An 18,555-nucleotide genomic window follows, 5' to 3' on the forward strand; every position below is an offset into this window, starting at 1 on the left:
TCGGAACGTGCAGCGCCTGCATCCGAGCCTGCTTCTCGGCGAGTCTGCGAGGGGCACGCGTACGGGGCAGCCTCGCGTGTGCAGGAAAGTGGGTGTGCGCGCTGCGCGCCCAGGAGGCCGGAGGCGGCGGCGCGGCGGGCCCGGGGGGATGCGCGGGGGACCTGTTGTCACCGGCCCGGCAGATGGGACTTAGCTCCGGAATTAATTGCCTGTTTGTCTCCGGCTGAGAGGTCGCCCCCCTTCTCGGCGACCGGTTGCTCCCGCTCCAGCCCGGCCCGAAGAGGCGCCGCTCTCCGAGGCGCAGGCGGCTCCGGGTCCAGGCTCCGGGTCAGCCCGACTGCCCGGGTCCGACTCGCAGGGCGCGGCCGCGAGCTTCCCGTGGCGCGAGCGCCCCCTGCCGCCCGCCACGCTCTCCGTCCCGCGGCGAGCCCCGAGTCCCGGTAAGACGGTCCGGGGCCCAGGAAGGGCCCAACCAGAGAAGGTGCCGCGGGCGGGCCGTGGTCCGGTCGGAGACCCCGGCCCGCGGCTCCCCGCGCAGGCAAACCCTCACGCAGTTCGCACTGCTCCTTGACTGGCCTGCGCCCCCCAATTACGTCTTGCCCCGCACCCTTTTTACTTGGAATGTCCTCCCCGTCCACGCACGCACTCCCCCAAAATGAACAGTGGCTCGTAACACCTTCCCGCCCTGCTTTCCGAGTCACTTCTGGTCCGCCAAGTGGGGTGCGGGGAATAAAGTGGGCAGGGGCTCCCCACTCTGTCTCCGCAGTCCCATGGCCTCCAGCCCCTTTTCCCCCCGAGCCGGGGGCCGGAAGCTCGGGCCGTCTCCTATCTCGTCTCAGCCGCGGGGGAAAAACTGGCGTCAGCCCCGTCCGCGTCTGGGTGCCGCGGGGCAGTCCCCACGCCGCATCGCCTTCAGACAGCACCGGTCCCCGCCCTTCACTTAGTCTGGGACACACGCGCGCGCGCACACACGGGCCCGAAGCGTGCGGCTCTGAGCCACTCACACACCCCGCACAGGCGCCCGCAGAAACGCCCTGTTGCCGGCGCCCGGGACCGGTCTCGCCCGCAACTTCGGCGGGTCGGCACGGCCGCCGCGCTCGGGGAAGCACACGTACGCACACCCCACACCCGCGCTCCGGGAGCCCGCACACAGCCGGGCAGAACCCGCAGGTGCACGCAGGACCTGGAGTCACCTCGGGGACCCCGGGTCTGCCGCGAGACCCCTGGCCCCCAGCAAGGCGCGCAGTGGGACCGGAGTCCTCGCGCTGCTCTCTCCGCGCCAGCTGACCGCCTCGGCTCCCCAACACAGCCTCGGGGGAGAGGGAGACTCGGGCAGCGCTGACGGGGAAAGTGTGGCCGCGGGTGCCTAGCGCGGCCTGCGGGACGCCGCCGGACCTGCTGCCTCCTTCCCGGCGCCGCCTCCTCGGCCGCGGGGGCCGCGCGCGGCAAAGTGGCGGGACAGCGCCTCTGCCGCCCGCGGGTCCCGCCGCTCGGCCCTCACCTTGGCTCGCCGCCGCAGGAGGTGGCTGGTGAAGCCCAGGATGATCTCCGAGTCCAGACAGAGCGCCCCCATCTCCAGCAGGCTGGGCGTCTTGCGGGGCGCGCCGCGGGGCGGCTCTGGCGGCCCGGGCAGCGCCATGGAGGAGCGGAGCGCGGGGAGCGGCGGGGAGCGGAGCGCGGGGAGCGGCCGGGAGCTCCTCCCGCCGCCGCCGCCGCCACCACCGCCACCGCCTCCCCGCTCGCGCGCTCACTGGCCGCGCGCCCGCCGCCGCCGCCGCCGCGCCCCGCACCGCGCAGGGCCGCCCGCCAGGCCCCCAGTCCTCTGCGGTCCGCGCCCGCGGCCCCCGCGCTCGCGCCGCGCTGCGCGCCCCCGCGCTCCGGCCCCGCCCGCCCGCGCCGACAGCGCCCCCTCCGCCGGGCAGACGAGCCAGACGCCCGGCCGTGCGGGCCGGAGGAGGAGGAGGGGCGCAGGGAACCGAAGGCCCAGTTGCTGTGCGGCGGACGGCGGGGGACCAGGACCCGGCCTGGGGCCGCACTCCCTGCCTCGTGGGCCCCTGCCAGGTGCCCGGCCCGGGAGCTCAGGGCTGGGGGAGGCGGCGCTGAGCAGGACTTCCGGAAACCTCTGTGGACAGGGGACACGTCTCCGCTCTTCCCCTCTCGAGTCCGTCCCGGGGAGTCCCAGTCCCTGGAGACGCGTAGGGAGCCCAGCGGCTTTGTGCTCCCCACTCTGGCCATGCCCCGGAAGACCCCTGTCTAGGGTGGCTGCACGGAAGCCCGCATCCCAAGCCCCAGCCTCGGCCTGTGGACAGAACCCCAATTCCGCCACCACGAGCAGCTTCTCTGCCCCTACCAGACCCCTCTGGCCGCTCCGGTGACTCCCCATGGGCTGGAAGATTCCTGCTGGTCGCCTGGCCAGGCCAAATTATGGTAGGAGCTGGGGATGGATCAGGGGTAGATCTGCCCAGATAACAACGCCAAGCCATGCGTGGCTCCTATTGTGTGCAGGGTCCCCAGGAGGAGCGGACAGAAGGGGTCAGCGGGACACCTGCTTGGGGGTGGGAGGCACTGGGCAGAGAGACAAGGTTGCCTACATAACCTGGGTCCCTGGGGAAGGTCTTCAAGCGTTAAGGGGAGGAGGTGTTCAGAACGGTGCTAGGAGGGTGGGCCTTGAACAGGACCTGGAAGGTAAGCACCAACGGGGAAAAGATTGGAGAGCAGTGGGGCCTGGGGGTCAGCATGCTGGCCCTTCCAGAAGCCCTGCTATGCAGATGGAAGGACCCAACAGCTTGGCTAGGGTGCTATCACTGGGCCAGCCAGGCCATCCCCTCGGCCCCATGGAAGGACCAGGGACTCTTCCCACCCCCCCAAATTCCCTGTGGCCCAGGAGACCCTGGTGCTCCCCAGGTTACTCCCCTGACCCCTACAGATGGCCGCTGAAGGACACAGTTTCCACCTGACTGCACCCAACAGACACACGGTCAACACCTTATCTGCGGGCCACAAGGCCAGCGAGAGCCAGCACCCTGCCCCGACCCAGGCTTCAGGTCAGGGGAGACACCCCAGGAGGAGCTGTCCCCTCTCCACCCCCATGGCCACCCTGTGGCTGGGACAGACATGAGGACAAGCTGTAAGAGGGGCCTGAGTATCCCCGCAGCTCCCCATCTCCTGCACCCTCCTCTGTGCTCCTAAGGTCTGGATTTAGGAGGCACTGAGCTCCAACAGGCCACCCTGGGGACCTCCCACCTTCTCCCCTCCCCCCACAGGCAGGCACTGTCCTGCCCCCGCCTTCTAAGACCCCAAGCCTGGGGGTGGGGTTCCTCCAGTGGACCCAGCTCTTCTGGGAGGAGGCTGCCCACCATCTCAGCAGATTGATTAAAGTCATCGTGTAGATTTTTTTTTAACGTTTAATTTACCAAGCACACAGCGCAGGTCAGAACTGTCCCCGGGGAAATCTAGGCCATGGGAGCAAAACAGAAAACCCCCTGCAATCGCTCGGACTTCTGACGGGATTAATTGCTGGACTCAGCTTCCGATCTATTTCAGGGAGGCAGGAGGACACTGGCCTGGAGTGGCCAGATTCCAGCATCAGGTGTGGGGAGCCCTGAGCCCAGCATACCAGCATCTCCCCAGGACAGCAGGGACAGTGGGAGTCCTTCCTGCCCCCCTCTACTCACAGACTAGTCCCTCCTGGGCCCAACGCCCTGTGGTGGCCTCCAGCTCAACCTCACGGCAGGCTTGAAAAGGGGCCAGTCCTCTCGGTCAGCAATGGGAGGGCTGGGCAGCCCCTGGCACCCTGACACGCCCCACGGTGCCCTCGGGAGAACCAGCAGTCTCTGCGGTGGAGGAAAACTGGACCCGAAGCCTAACACTTGACCCGCCGTGACAGCGCATGCAGGTCAAAACCCAGAGCTCTTAGAAAGAAGCCCCAGACACACTGTAGGGCAGGGTCGGGTTTATCTTTCTAGAGATTTCTGCTGCTAAAGGCCTGGACCCTTTGGGGAAGAGTCATTGCCTCTGAGAAGAGGAGACGGTGCAGGCAGGGAGAAGCTTACACTTACCCGTCACGTCCCTTCGCGTGGTTTTACCTCCTGCGGGACCGTAACCGTGGCTGTGAGTATCTAATAAAGAGACAGGGAAGCATCAGAGGGCCTGAGGTCAGATGATCTGAGGGGCGCGCCCTAAAGATGCACTCATCTCCTCCAAGAGCCGGAGAGAAGGAAATTTCCCCCTCGTCTCAAGGGGGCCTCGGGACTCTCCCCGCTTCCGTGGGCCGGTCGGCTCACCAGGCTCCCCTTGGCACCCCTGCTGAGGCTGGGCTGGTGTCTGCAGTGGAGGAAGGATGTCCCGGGAGAGCAGCCAGGGAGGACCGCCCAGCCGTGTCCACGAGGGAAGCCCCTCAGCCCTGGCACCTTCGGGTTGGGAGAAGAAGGCCACTTGGCCCAGCCCTCCTTCGGGGCGCCACGCGCTGGGGGAAGGCAGTCCGCTCTGCTGGCATCAGCTGTGGACCACACTCCACGTGACCCCCTCGACCGTCTTCTTGTGATCCTTGTTTTGAAGCAAGGGAATAGGCACCGAGTGGCAAAGAAACCTGCCAGAATTTGTCCCAGGCCAGGCCTCCATGATCAAGAACCCTTATGTCCTGCTGCCTCTTTGCCCCCTTCGCCCCCAGGGCCTGCCCTACGTGGCCTCCGGAGTGCCGCTGTGGAGGCTCTGAATGGACGGGGCCCTCACCAGGGAGCTCCCAGCCAGGGGCAGATGCAGGAGCCCAAGGCGGTCAGCCCCACAGCGTTCCGCGGGATCAGGGTCTGTCAGGTAGAGAGGGAGACTGGCAGTCCGGCCGGCTCCCGGAAGAATGGGGGCCCTCACTGTGCCAGCCCCATTGCCCCTCCTGCTGTGTGCCTGCCCCTGCCTGGCACCCCGAGGCCAGGAGGGGCCTCAGCCCCAGGGCAGTCAGACGCGGCAGGCGCTACGGCTTCAGCACCTCGGCCAGCGCCCGCAGGGGGGCGGAGCTGCTCCAGGGCCCGCGACCGGGCCTCCGCTCGGCGGGGGTGGGCTCCAGGAAGGGGGACCCGCTCCGGGGGAGGTGTTCTCCATTATTCATCTGCTCATTCACTCGGCGCAATCAACCTAGAGTCGGCCTTGACTCCTGACTGCCCTCACCGCCCCCACCACGTCCTATGCACCGGGACCTCAGTCCCGCTACTTTGGCAGCATGTCCAGAGTCAAACCCCACTTTCCACCGCCTGTGTCTGCCAACATCCTATCCTGCAGCAGCCCCCACCAGAGGAGCCTTTAAGACGGTGGGTGAGACCACTCCACCTCTCTGCTCAAAAGCCCGGCTTCCCACCTCTTTCCCTGTGAGCCCTTGTGTCCCGCAAGCCCTCACCAACCTCCTCACTGCTCCTAAACTCAGGGCCCACCGATGCTGGGGTGACTGCAGGGGTGCTGCAGTCTCCCCACAGAGCCGCAGGGCTCTCTCTCTCCCTCCTCAGGAGTCTTTGGGTAGGTCCCTCAGCAAAGCCTTCCCTGCCCACCGCACCTGCAACTCCAGCCCCTCCCAACACCTTCCGGCCCTCGTGCTCACCTTTTTCCTCCTTAGCTCCCATGGTGAATTACTACAGCTGTTTCCTCTCTGTCTTGTTCATTGTCCATCAGCCCCATTAGAATATCAGCGGTCCCCCACGTCCCTGGCACACTGTAGATACCTCCTGACATCTGTTGAAGAAATAAAGGCATGAGTGAATCCCGGGTACGGTGTTTGTGGCCAGTTCCCACGTGACTTCCCATTGCAGAAAGGCTCCTGTCTCCCCATCCCTCACCTTGGCCCAGCCCCCCGGACCCCCGGTTGGGATCTCTGCCCCCCTCCTCGCTGCCCCATACTGACTCCACCTCCCCCACCCCACTATCCCTGGGATGACTTGACCAGGCCCACCCAGCAGCCCCCTCCAGCTCAGCCAGGGTGACGACCCTGAGGACACTTTTGGGCCCAGATGGAAGCATTCCTGATCTGGGCCTTCCCATAGCAGCACCAAGTGGCCCCCAAAGCCCACAACCAGTGCCCTCACTGTGACAACAGAGCACTGGCCCTCCCACCCAGCCTGCCAGGGCTCCCGGCCCTAGTAGAAATCTGAGCCAGAAATGGCTGTCCCTCAGCCAGCTTGGACCTCCTCCTCTCCTGGCTCAGCCCCTGTCCCTCCTACTCTCACGCCCCCACGAGCCAAACCCTGCAGCTCTGTCCTTTTCATCTGGACTTCTCCCGCAGGGCTGGCCAACTGTGCCTTCAGGTCGCATCAGATGCCCTCCCTTCCAGGACATCTCCCAGCCCCAGGCATCTCCCGTCTCCAAGCCCTGATACTCCCGCTGCACGGGCCGTGTGCCTGTGCCCCTGCACAGCAGGAATTAGACTCGTGTCTGGGCACCCGAAGCTCTGCTCAGGCCAAGCATTGACAGGTAGCAGAAGCAGACGCCCGCCTCCCCGGACCCCAGGTTCCCCGGACCCCAGGTTCCCCGGGGTCACAGAAGAGGCAGGCCTGGGGAGCCACACCGCCGCCTCTAGGACGGGGCACTACCACCTGCGGCCAGAAGATGGCGCATCTGGCCACAGTCTCGGGTGGAAGGACAAGTAAGACAACACCTGTTTTGAAATTTCAAATCAACACCAAGAACCAAACAAAGATACTTATGCAGATAGAGAAACTGAGGCCTGAGAGAGGCAGGGGCTTGCGCTAGACCCCTGAGGGTGAGGAGTGCGCTAAGACGTCCTGTGGCCTCACGAGCCTCCTCTCGGGGCCTCCTGGGTTCCGCCCACCGCACCCCACAGGCTTCAGCCCACCTGTCCCACACCGCTGACTCCCCTCTCCCCTGGCGTTCTTGCTCTCTCTCCCTCCAGGCACAGGCAATGACAGGCGGAGGCACACGTGGGGGTGGGAGTCCTGGAAAATGCAGGGCAGAATGGGCCTCCCTGCTGCCCAGGGCCTCATCCAAAACACTGCCAACACCTCTCCAGGGGAGGGGCAGGGCGCAGCACAGCTCTGGGACCCAGGCTGGGCACAAAGGCGGCCTCGTGGATGTAAGCTCTGGGTGTGCCCGTGTGCGTGTGTGTCATAGTTTTAGCAAGAGTGCACAGCACTGGCGAGAACAGCAGGGACTGAATGATTGTGGGGGAGGCACTGAGAGAGCCACTCCCTCCCTCCAGACCTGGGGCCCCTGCACCACTGACCGTGGTTGCCATGGCTGCAGGGGTGGGACGCAGTGGGCAGGGGAAGAGCAGAGGGTATCCGGCCCGGAGCCCAGAACTTAAGCACAGACACGAACCAGAGAACGGTGAGGAAGCACTTGTAAAACAAAAACACAGCAACAGCAATAAACTCCAGAGAATGGTTGGAGGCCAAAGTCCAGAAGATCTCACGGAAAGCAGAGGAAAGAGACGAGGAGGAGGGAAACAATGACAGGATTAAAGCCACGAGTGCGACGTCCAAATAATAGGACAAGAGAACAGACGAAGTCGGAGTGAGGAAATAATAATTTAAAACAAACAAACAGGGGCGCCTGGGTGGCTCAGTGGGTTAAGCCTCTGCCTTTGGCCCAAGTCATGATCTCAGGGTCCTGGGATCCAAGTCCCGCATCGGGCTCTCTGCTCAGCGGGGAGTCTGCTTCCCACCCCACCGCCTGCCTCTCTGCCTACTTGTGATCTCTCTCTGTCAAATAAATAAGTAAAATCTTAAAAAAAAAAAATTAAATTTAAAAATTAAAACAAACAAACAACAATGCCAGAACCGAGGACTAGGGATCTCCCACGCCTGGCACAATCAAGGCGAGCCGGGGCAGGAGTCACGCATCCAGCCAGAAGCACTTTGGCATCCAAGGCCGTCCCAGCAGGAACCCCCGGGAAGCTGGGAGATGAGCAGAGTCTAAGGCCCTCGGAGGGAAATGACTGTTTGCTGGGAACTCAGCACCTGGCCTGGCCCGGCCCGGCCCGTCACCATCACCCAGCAGGAAAGTACCATAAAGACAGACAACTTGACCTTTGATTTTTTTTCCCTTTCTCAAAGTTCCTGGCAGACAGACTCCCCCTAGACAAGGAACTGAACCAAGGAAGGAGAGGCTGTGGGAGGAAGGAAATGGGACCTCAACCCAGAAGGGGACAAAGGACATCTCGGAGCAGTAGTGACAGGAGGTTAAGGGTGTCAGCGGGTCCTGTGGGGTGCAGAGGGGAGCCGGTGCTCAGAGCACATTAAGGGGAGGCCCTCGGGGAATGAGCAAGGGAGGGAGGGAAGGAAAGAAGAAAATAAATTATTTACTGTATTTGAACACATTAGGAAACATTTAAACTTCAAAGGTTTAAACATCAAAGAGCATAGAGTTACTCACAATTACATAGAAAACTATGCAAAATTTTTAAATGAGGTAATTATTTTTTCAAAAAATCCAGAAGCGGAAGCAGAACACATCAGAGTACAATCGTGGTGAACACAGTACGCCAGCATGGGGCAGGAAAACAGAAGGCAGGAGGCTCCTGTGTTTCTCCACAAGCCTCAAAATTACTATTTGACGTCTTAAATTATATATGTGTTTACATTTCAGTTTTCAAAAAATGATTTGTTTCATTCAGAAAGGTAGATAAAAGGTAAAATATACTTCCGAATAATCGCAGAGAAAATCCCAACGGGAATTACAAGGAGAGCGACCGACCTGTACCCATCGCCATGCTGTCAGTCCGAGCCAAAGTGGCTCCAAGGGAATATTAAATCCTCACACACGCTAGTATAAAACAAGGAGAAAGACAAAATAAGCCCGACTTAGCAAAATACATGAGCAAGTGGTGCCTTGGCCATGGGCGTCATTCCCACGACTCCGTTCCTGCCTGGGGCAGATTCCAGTAAGATTCCGTTGGCAGCGCAGGGAAGGCTGGTGGGTGAGTCTCAGGGCAGAAGAGAAGTTTCCCAAAGTGTTCCTTGGGAGGGGACAGAGATGGCTCTGTCCCAAGAGGCCACCAGGAGCCCCTCCCAAAGGCAGACGCTTTGGGCGGCACTTCTGCTGCCCCTAGGCCATCAGGGAGATCATGTGTCTGTGTGAGGTGCCGCCCCTGGACAGAGGTGACGGAGGACCACAGGTGCCACTCTGAGCACGTGGTACATCCGAGCCCCTGGGGGTAGCCAGGACCCAATGTCAGGAGGTGGCCTAGTGGCAAATGAGGGCCTGAAGTACGTCCGTAACGACTGTGGCACACCTTGGGGACAGCCAGAACTGTCCCCCAGAAAGGAATGCACTGGGAGCATACCAGCAGTCCACAAGTGGAGGATTGAGCTACTGCTGTCCTTGGGGTCACAAGAAGAAGGGGAACTTTCACTTGGGGCCAAGACAGAGTGACAGGGATCAGAGTCACACTCCCACCAGAAACAACTTTAAAATGAGCCCAATATACAAAAGAGCAGTACACAGACGCTGGACACCAGGTGGGGGAGGAAAGTGGTCCCACGTCGCTCCGGCTTGCGACCTGGAGAGTGGGAGCCGATGGTGCGGCATGGGAGGGCGCGCCCGGGAGGAGGTCACAGGGGGGTGGCTGGACAGAGACAGGGTCGCAGTTGTCAGTATGGAGAAGCCAAGCTCGCTTGGGTCTGCGTGTCACAGAGAAGAGAATGTGGCTCTGGGGATCTGCCAGGGCGTCCCCGTGAGTCCTCAGCCGAGTGCGGACCGATGCCCGGAGGAAAGCAAACCCTGCTCCCACCTAAGGCCAGAGAAGGGAACACCTGGAAGGAGATGAGGGAAAGCCTGTGGGCGCTTCAAACCATGCTAGGAGCTAAAACAGGCATAGGCACAACTATGCCCTTAGTAGCATCACTCACAGTAGCCAAAAGGTGGAGGCAGCCCCAATTTCCATTGTTGGGTGAAGGGATAAGCAAACTGTGGTCCACCTGTACAATGGAACATTGCCCAGCTCTAAAAAAGGGGGGGACAGGACATTCTGACACCTGTGGCAACATGCTTGAACCGTAAGGACACTATACTAAGTGAAATAAGCCAGTCACAAAAGGACAAATATGTATGGTTCCCTTTGTATGAGGTACTTAGAGGCATCACGTCGCATCTATAAAGACACTAAGTAGAAACGGGGCATGGCGGGAGGGGAGTTAGTGTTTAATGGGGCAGAGTTTTAGTTTGGGAAGATGAAACGTTGAGATCGATGCTGGTGGCACAACACTGTGAAGGTACTTAACGCTACTGAACAGTACACTTAAAAATAGTTAAAATGGTAAATTTTACATTACATATATTTTCCCAGTTTATCTTAAAAATACATGCTGGGAACAGTGTGTGCTCCCATCCATCAGAAGGAATCAGCCTTCACAAGACAGGGGGTACATACTCCTTGCTGGGGAAAACTTTACCCTAGAATAAAGGTGAAACTGATCCTAATAGATCCTAATAAAGGGGTCGTAGACAGGATCAGACACAATCGGCTTCACCATGTCCCAGAACAAAGCTTACACACACTTACAGGATACAGAATTGTGCAGCATGCAACAATATAAAGTTCACAATGTGTCAACCAATCAAAAATTACCAGGCATACAAAGAAGCAGAAAGTCACACAACAGAGAGAAAAACCAATCTATAGAAGCAGATCCCGAAATGACACAGATGCTAACATTAACAGCCCAAGAACATTAAAACTACTTTTGTATTTATATTCCACTATGTTCAGGAAGATCCCAGAATGCTCAGATACATGAAATAGAGCCATGAAACCATACAACAGACCCAATCTAACTTCCCTAGATGGAAAACATAATGTCCAGGATGGAGATACACTCACGGAATTCATTGCAAACTGGCCGCTGCAGAAGAAGCCAGAGTCTAGGGTGCCTGGGTGGTTCAGTGGGTTAAGCCTCTGCCTTTGGCTCAGGTCATGATCTCAGGGTCCTGGAATCAAGTCCCACGTCGGGCTCTCTGCTCAGCAGGGAGCCTGCTTCTCCCTCTCTCTCTGCCTGCCTCTCTGCCTACTTGTGATCTCTGTCTGTCAAATAAATAAATAAAATCTTTAAAAAAAAGAAGAAGAAGAAGAAGAAGCCAGTTTCTAGGTAGAAACAGAAATTATCCAAAATGAAACAGAAAACAAAATACTATAAACAATGAATGAAGTTCAAGTGGCCTGACGCACACCACTTTAAGAAACTAGAAAAGCTGAGCAAAGAAACCCAAGATGAGGAGAAGGGAAAAAGGCAAGATCAGAGTGGGAATCAAATAGAACACAAAAGATAACAGAGGAAATCAAACAAGCCTAAGTCTGGTTCTTTCAGAAGATCAATGAATGAAGGAATGCACGGATGGATGAGCAAACAAACCGCTAACCAAGGCAGCCAGAACAAGAGAGAGAAGACACAAGGCACCAATATTAGGAATGGGAGAGGAGGCAGTGCCACAGACCCTACAGATATCAAAAGGATGAGAATGGGGTATCATGCAAAAGTTCATAATCTGACAACTTAAGTAAGCAGATTCCTGGGAAGACACAGATGGCAGAAACAGGTAACCAGAATAGTCTGATTTCTACTAGAGATACTGAATTTGCATTAAGTATCTCCCAACAAAGCAAGCTCTGGGGACAGGGAAGTGGAGAAGGGAGGAGGGAATGACAAGAGATTGAATGAATCCTGATCAGTGGCAGATGGGCCACTGCCTTGACTCTGGGGAGGGCTTCGTGGGTATGCACACATGTCCCAAGTCGTCAGACTGTACACTTTGAAGGCATATATCAATTATACTCCTATAAAGGGGGAGAAATGAAGAGAAAGATGGCCCGCCAAGACAGGAGGGCTGTCTGTGTGCCCCTCAATCCCACAGTGGATGCTCAGTGAGCCCGCAGCAGCCAGACCCAGGCCCATGGCCGCAGGGACTGGTCTGTTGCCCGTGGGGCTCGCCAAGTCGCTGAGGGTGTGGAGAAGGTAAGAAGCCACCATCTGTCCTCCCCCTTCTCTGCCCTCAGGAGCTGCACAGCTAGCTAGAAGCACACTTCGGGGGCCTGGTCTAAGCCCCAGCGGGTGGCCTGTGGGGTAGGAGCTGGGACTCACAGGCAGGCTCTGCTTGGGGCTCCCACTCCCTGGGGCTTTTGTGGCCCGGGACAGCTCCAAAAGCTATAGGTTCAGGGTCTGTCTCCCCTATTTGCACCCCATTTCTCTTGAGGAGGTCTCCTACTTATGACGGCTGTTCTCAGCCTGGGGCCTCTGACCTCAGCAGGTGCCGACTCCTTGGCGCATCCTAGCCCTCCCGGAGATGTAGCCACACGGCAAAGCCTGAGCACCACCGACTCAGAATACTGGTTTAGCTACTTTGACAGAGACCAGAATAACCAAGGCTTGAACAAGACAGGGCTTTAGTTCTCTGCAGAAAAGAGGCTGGTCAGTGGTGCAAGGAGCAGGGTGGTGTGTCTCCTGAGCTGGTCCCAGGTAGAGCAACCAACTGTGTGACAGCCTGCTCAGCTGTCAGGGGCAGGGGTTCTCCCTGAGACCAAGAGACTCCCAGAAAGTCCCAGACAAACTGGGATGGTTCTGTGGGCATCGACCAGGGAGGCTCTGCTGTCCCCATGGCCATCCTCTGCGTAGCCAGAGCAGGCTCGGGACCCGAGGCCGGGTTCTGCCAGGAAAAGGGAAAGAGGACGCGGGGGCAGAGGGTCCAGTCTGAAATGGTAGCTGCCTCATCTGTCACCTCGCTCTGGGCAGAGCTGCCCGCTAAACTGCCTGGGGGCCGTGCGTGCAGCTAACATGTGGGGCTTCCGTTATTAAAGAGAACGACTACGGGTTCTCTACTCAAAGTAGGAACTGCCTGTGTTCTTGGAGGCCTCAGGGACCGAGGGGGCCAACTGTGAGACCCCAGCTCGTTGCCACCTGTGACCCCCCCTTCCAAACCCGCCCATCACGAGGCAATGCCAGTCCCGGGGTAAGCACTCGCTCAGTTCCGCATCAGCACCCCGGGAGTCTGGCTGCACCGTCTCGTGGGCTTTCCCGCAAGTCCTGCGAGCTGGGTACCACCCCCGCCTCTGTGCAGGAGGAAGAGATAACACTGAGAGGCAGGGCGCCTGGCCAAGGTCACTTGCTGGTGGGCCACAGAGCTGGGATCTGAAGCCGCAGACCTGGGGACTCAGTCTGAGTCAGGATGGGGGAGCAGAGGACGTTCCTCCGTCACTCCAACTTTGGCCCTGCCCATGGCCAGAACCCCCTGCCGGACACAGGTGGCAGCTGGCCGGGGGACCCACATAGGGTGGGGCTGCGCGCAGGCGCGCTCTCCTCAGCCGGGCTCTGGGATGCAGCAGCTTTCAGCCAAAGGGAGGGTGTATGGCCCAGGGCCCAACTCAGGGGGGTGGGAGAGGGTTTGCGGGGTCCCAGAGAGGTCCCTCCCTGCTAAAAGAGGGTTGGTGCTGGCAGTGGGGCTTGCTGGGGAACCACAGTGCCAGGGGCAGGGCGGAGGCTGAATGTGAGGCCCAGGCCCCACCCACAACCATCCTCACTTCCATTCCTCTGGGATTGGAAGGCAGAGAGAGGGGCCAGAGTGAGGTCTGGGGAAGAAAGGACAGCCAGCCCTGGACACGGTGAAGCTTTGAACACACATTTATTTTCATCAGTCTGTAATGTCAATGCCCACACTGTACAAAATGATTTTGGGCTACAGAATGGAGAGCACCCCATCCCAGCCCCCCAGCCCCAGCCTCAGTAGGGGAGCCCATCTCATTTGCGCTAAGCAGACGGCCCAGGGAGAACACTGTAGAATTAAGGGTCCCCAATTGACTGTGGCGGTCAGGGGGCAGCACAGCTGCTGAGAGCCTCTGGGCTCCTCGGAGCTTGGTGGCCCCAGAACAGTTTGTGGGGCAAAAGCTGAAGGTGCTGGCTGGAGGGTGGACCTCCTCCCAGGAACACAGCCTCCTCCTTGGACCAGGCAGCCAGGGCTCCCACAGCCTCCTGCAGCCAAGAGCCCCCCACTTACTGCTCCTGACCTCACATCAACCCCCCACACCCATACGCAGGTGGGGCTCTGCCAGAGCAGGCAACTGGCCTAAGGCCATCAAGCTGGGTATTGCCTTGTGGACCTCAAACCCAGACCGTTGCACCTGCTCTGGAGCTCCCCTCAGCGCTGGGGGGAGAAAGGAGGGATGCTGCCCCCTTCTCCCCAGAGGGTGCTGCCAGACCAGCGGGTCAGCCTCATCCCCGCGGGAGGTGGGAATAAAGGGCTCAGCCCTTCCCAGTGCCGGCAGCTCCCAGGGCTCTGCCGCCAGGACCTGCCACCCACTCTCGCGAGACCTCCCCTCCCACCTGGCCGTGGAACCCCAGGCCGCCACCCCGGCTCTGCGGTGTCTCCCCTGCCTGGCGCGTGGCCTCTCAACTCCCTCCCCACCGAGTTTCTGTCCCGCAAGTCCTTCCTCGGACCACACGACCCTCGGGGCCTCTGCGCTCCGTCTACTACGCCGAGGCTCCCGCGGCGCAGGCCCCCCAGCTCCCAGGGAGCCCACCCGGCTCACCCTAACCCGGCTCCGGGGAAGCCCCGGGTCAGGCGCGCTCCTTCAGCCCGCCGTCGGGTCCCCGTGGGAATTCGGCGAACTTTCGAGAAGGGTGAGGCCCACGGGCGCAGGAGCGCGGCGCGGGTTCCCGGGGTCGGCCCCGTGCCAGGAGCGTGGGCCGGCCGGCGCGTCCACACCCCGCGATTCCCAGCGCCCGGCGCCGCCCGGCCCCGGTCCCCACCCCGGCCCCCGGCCCCGGCCCCCGGCGTGCGGGCGCTGCTGCCCGCGGGGCTCTGGCCGGCCCGGGGCTCACGCAGCGGGGCGCTGGGCTCCTCCCAGCCGGCGTGCCCCTGCCCCAGTGTCCGGGCCGCGCCTGGGACATTCCGGTCGCTGTCGCCGCCAGGCCCGCCGGGTCTAGTGGTCCTAAACATTTCACAATTGCGCTACAGAACTGTTGAACTGTTAAGAACCACTGCACCCAGCGCGCCGGGGAAAGTCCGCGGTGCGCCGCGCTGCGGAGAGAAGGCCCCGCCGCCCCGCCGCCCGGCAGCCCTGCCCGCGCCCCGCGCCCCGCCGCACCAGCTCCGCCCCGAGTCCCGCGAGCTCCGGAGCCCCGGCTGCGCGTCCCCTCGGCCCGCGCCACGCGTGGCCCAGCGGCTGCGTCCGTGCGGCCGCGGCGCCTTTTAAGCCATGCGGCCGCCCTCCCCCGCCGCCGGAATGCGACCGCGCCGCGCTGGCCCGACCGGTTTTTCCGGGCCGGGCGGCTCCCGGGCCGGCGGGTCGCGCGGCGGGTCGTCCGCGGCCCGGGTACCTGCTCGGCGCGCCCGCGCGGGGGTGGCCCTGACTCACCGGCCTCCCGGCCCCGCCCGGCGTCCCCGCCTCCAGCGCCCGGCCGGGGCGCACCTGGCGTCCCGGGCTCCGCGCTCCGGGCCCCGCGACCACACCCGCTCCGTCGGGGCCTGGGACCCGGGCGCCCAGACTCACCGCGGGGGGCGAGCGGGGGATGACACCGGCCGAGCTGGTCCGCCCGGTGGCCGGGACAGGTGCGGCCCAGAGCCGGCAGGAGCCGGAGCCGCGTGCACGCCCCCGGGTGGGGAGGGGGAGGACGCGGGCCGGACACGCCCCTCCCGGCCCCGCTCACTTCAAAGGGAGCTTCGTGGGAGGGGGAACAAAGAGAAAGTGAAACTAGACGGAGGCCGGAGCCAGGGAGGGAACGTGTCTAGCCGGTTCCTCGTTCTCAGACCCGGCTCTTCTCAGAGGGTGAGGCCGGGGGCCCGGAACCCTCACGCCCACCCCCCAGGGCCCACTCTGGGAGCCCCATGCTGCCCCCATCCCCCACACAGGCCAGCAGCCCTCGCCATGGCCCCCCCCACCCCCAGCGTGCGTCACCCAGCCCCATGCGCTCTGGCCTGCCCACTTAGTCACCTGGAGATGCTGGGGCCCCCGCCAGCTGCGGCCTCCGGGAGATCTTCCAGGGAGCTGCCTGCTGCGGGCAGATGGGGTCTAATGGGGGTTTCAGCTTTAGGAAAGAAAGTTTGGAGAGAGGTGTCGCTTAAGTCCCCAGCCCCCACTCTGAGCCCCTGGTGTGGCAGGTCAGACTCACTCAGCTAGGTTCAGGGTGGTCACGCGCGGGACACACACACACGCACACACGCACACCCAGCCCTCGGAGACCAGTGTTTGCATAACCCAGGGGCCCCAACCCCCACTGATCCCCAGCCAGGACACAGCCACCAAGTATGACAGATATAAGGCATTTTCACACACTGTGTGTGGTTCGCCTGTCACAACCCTGCCACGTGAGTGGCAGAAGTTTTATTCTTTGCATTTTGCCGTGGGAGAGACCAGCTCACAGAGGGGCCATCACTTGTCAGAGTCCGAAGGCTCTCCCGCCACACACCCCTGCTGACTCCACAGGCCTGTCCGTGCTGGGGGATGGGATGGAGGCACAGAGGCCTGTGACAGAGGAACAGGAGTGGACCATGTCATTTCTTCCCATCACCATTACCACGTGGGTGGGAGGAGCCCACCTGTCCTGTCCCCAGCTCCCTGGCACAGCCCTGTCGGGGGCAGCCCCCTCCCTACACACTCCGTCCCCCCATACCCCCTTCTTATCCAGCAAAACTGGGTCACGGTGTCCCGCATCCGAGGGGGCTGGGGAGGGAAGGGTGACAGTCCTTGAAGCTGTGGCTCCCACCTGAGGTGTGCCCAGCCAGGGAACGTCCTGCCATGTAGAGTCAGGCAAGCTGCCACTGGGAGCTGGGTGACCTGGGGGCCCGACTGAGAAGTCCGACTTTATGATGGAAGATACTGGGTAAACACAGACAGTGGCCTAAGTGAGAGACAGAGAGAAATGTTTCCCAGAGATAAGCCTGGGATCCTCGTGATTTGAGGGGCTGCTGGGAGCCAGGCCTCACCTGGGAGTGTGAGGTGTGAGCAGAGCGGCTCCCGAAGGAGTCGGGGTCCTCCAAGACCCCACGGGCTCACGGTGCCTCCCACGTCCTCCCAGCCCGTGCCCCGCCTAGCCTTGCTCCCATGTCTCATGCCGGCCCCATGCCGTGTCCCCCGGGGCCGCCTTCCAGAGGTGGGGGGGGCTGCCCCGGGGCCAGGCCAGTGTACCAACGTGCAACCCTGAGCACAGGACTGGCCCTTAGTTTTTTCAGCTGTGGAATGAGAAGGAAGATGAACCAGTGCGCTCTCGGGAGTGTAGCGGGGCCGTGAGGAGCCAGTGTGTGGCAAAAGGCGAGCCTCTACCATTGTCCCGTGTGGCTATTTCTCCTCATGTGTTGTGCTTGGGGACCTAGGGGACTGGCCCTTTACTGCCCTGTTGCCACTCCGTGCTTCTCAGAGGAGCTGACTTACAGATGCAGACTGGTCTCTTGCCAGGGTACAGAACAGCTCTGCGGAAGTTTCCGGACGTGCACCTGTGACTTTGCACAGCTTTCCAAGAGACACGTCCCGTCCAGGAACTGCACCTTGTAGGGCTCTATGTCCCACAAGAGTGTGCAGGGGCCCAAGAATGGAGGCCTCCCCCCCACTGCAAAACCTGGCGGGGCGCTCCCCCAACCTGCCTGGCTGTGGAAGCTTCTCACCCACCGTCCATCACCCACTTGGGGAAAGTCAGATGAACATGTGCTCTCCGTGGAACACCCAGGACCCAGCTGGACCTTCTACCCAGCGGGGTCCTCATCCTGGGGATCCGTGGGACTATCTACCCCTGGAGGCTTACACTTGCTCTGGGAGGGTGCTGCCTTGTGGACTGATGTGAGCCCCCCACAGCTTTCACAATCTGGTGCTCCTTGGGGTCTGAGAGAAGCACTGAGTCCTGAGTGGCCATGGGCAACAGGCTTTGCCCCAACCCCTGGCAAGTAGAGCCCAAGAGCTGGGTGCTTCCAGGGAGCTGTGGGGGTTTGGGGACAGAGAAGACATGGCGGGGGAGGGGGGCAGGGCTGCTTTACCACTTGGGGGACCTGAGCGGCAGCCTCCTCCCTCCTCTACTCCACCAGGCTCCCATCCAACCGTCCTGCCCCCCCCCCACCAGCAGCCACCCCTCTGACTGTCAAGCCCGGAGCCCCCTTCCTCCCCCATCCCCCCACTCATGGGGCCTTCATCAGGGTGTGGGGCAAAGGCTCCTCAGGCCCAGCTGTGCTTCTGTGGTGCTCCCTGGTTGTGCAAGGCCCAGGCACACCCGTGTCTGGGCGAGAATCTGGAAGGCTGCCAGCCAAGGTGCCAGCCTGGGCCTGGGAACCAGGCGGAGAAGCCCGGGGGTGCGGGCAGAGCCACCCCCAGCCCGGCCCACCCGGGAGAGGTCCCAGCTACACTGTGGGTGCCAAGGGCGGGCTCTTGGGGGTCACACTTGTGGCCAACATGTGCAGGGCCCATGCCCTCAGGCTGCACGCAGCTCTCCCAAGCCTCCAACCCAGGGGACAGACAGACAGATGGACAGATGGATGGGAATCCTCACATGGGCAGTGGTGGAGAACCTGGAAGGAGGTACCCCCCACTCCCTATCCCCCCCTCCCCCCACACTCCCCATGCTCAGCCAGGAGGGGTCAGGAACCATGTTG

The 18,555-nt window shown here is 61.4% G+C and overlaps 2 long non-coding RNA genes across 2 annotated transcripts; both read right to left on the reverse strand.

Annotated features, from left to right (window-relative positions):
* Window positions 1–2,636: 2,636 nt before the first annotated feature.
* Window positions 2,637–4,438, reverse strand: LOC116856241. The gene is made up of 3 exons (XR_004380510.1): window positions 4,284–4,438; window positions 4,059–4,118; window positions 2,637–2,678 (listed from the first exon to the last, which is right to left on the reverse strand). It is a non-coding gene; the product is annotated as an uncharacterized LOC116856241 (long non-coding RNA).
* Window positions 4,439–4,739: 301 nt separating this feature from the next.
* On the reverse strand, window positions 4,740–15,536 carry LOC116856240. Its single transcript, XR_004380509.1, has 3 exons — window positions 15,473–15,536; window positions 5,585–5,715; window positions 4,740–4,805 (listed from the first exon to the last, which is right to left on the reverse strand). It is a non-coding gene; the product is annotated as an uncharacterized LOC116856240 (long non-coding RNA).
* Between the last annotated feature and the right edge of the window lie 3,019 nt (window positions 15,537–18,555).

The sequence above is a fragment of the Lontra canadensis genome, unplaced genomic scaffold (genome assembly GCF_010015895.1).
Source record: "Lontra canadensis isolate GAN:19392208 unplaced genomic scaffold, GSC_riverotter_1.0 scaffold108, whole genome shotgun sequence".
Lineage (NCBI taxonomy): Eukaryota > Metazoa > Chordata > Mammalia > Carnivora > Mustelidae > Lontra > Lontra canadensis.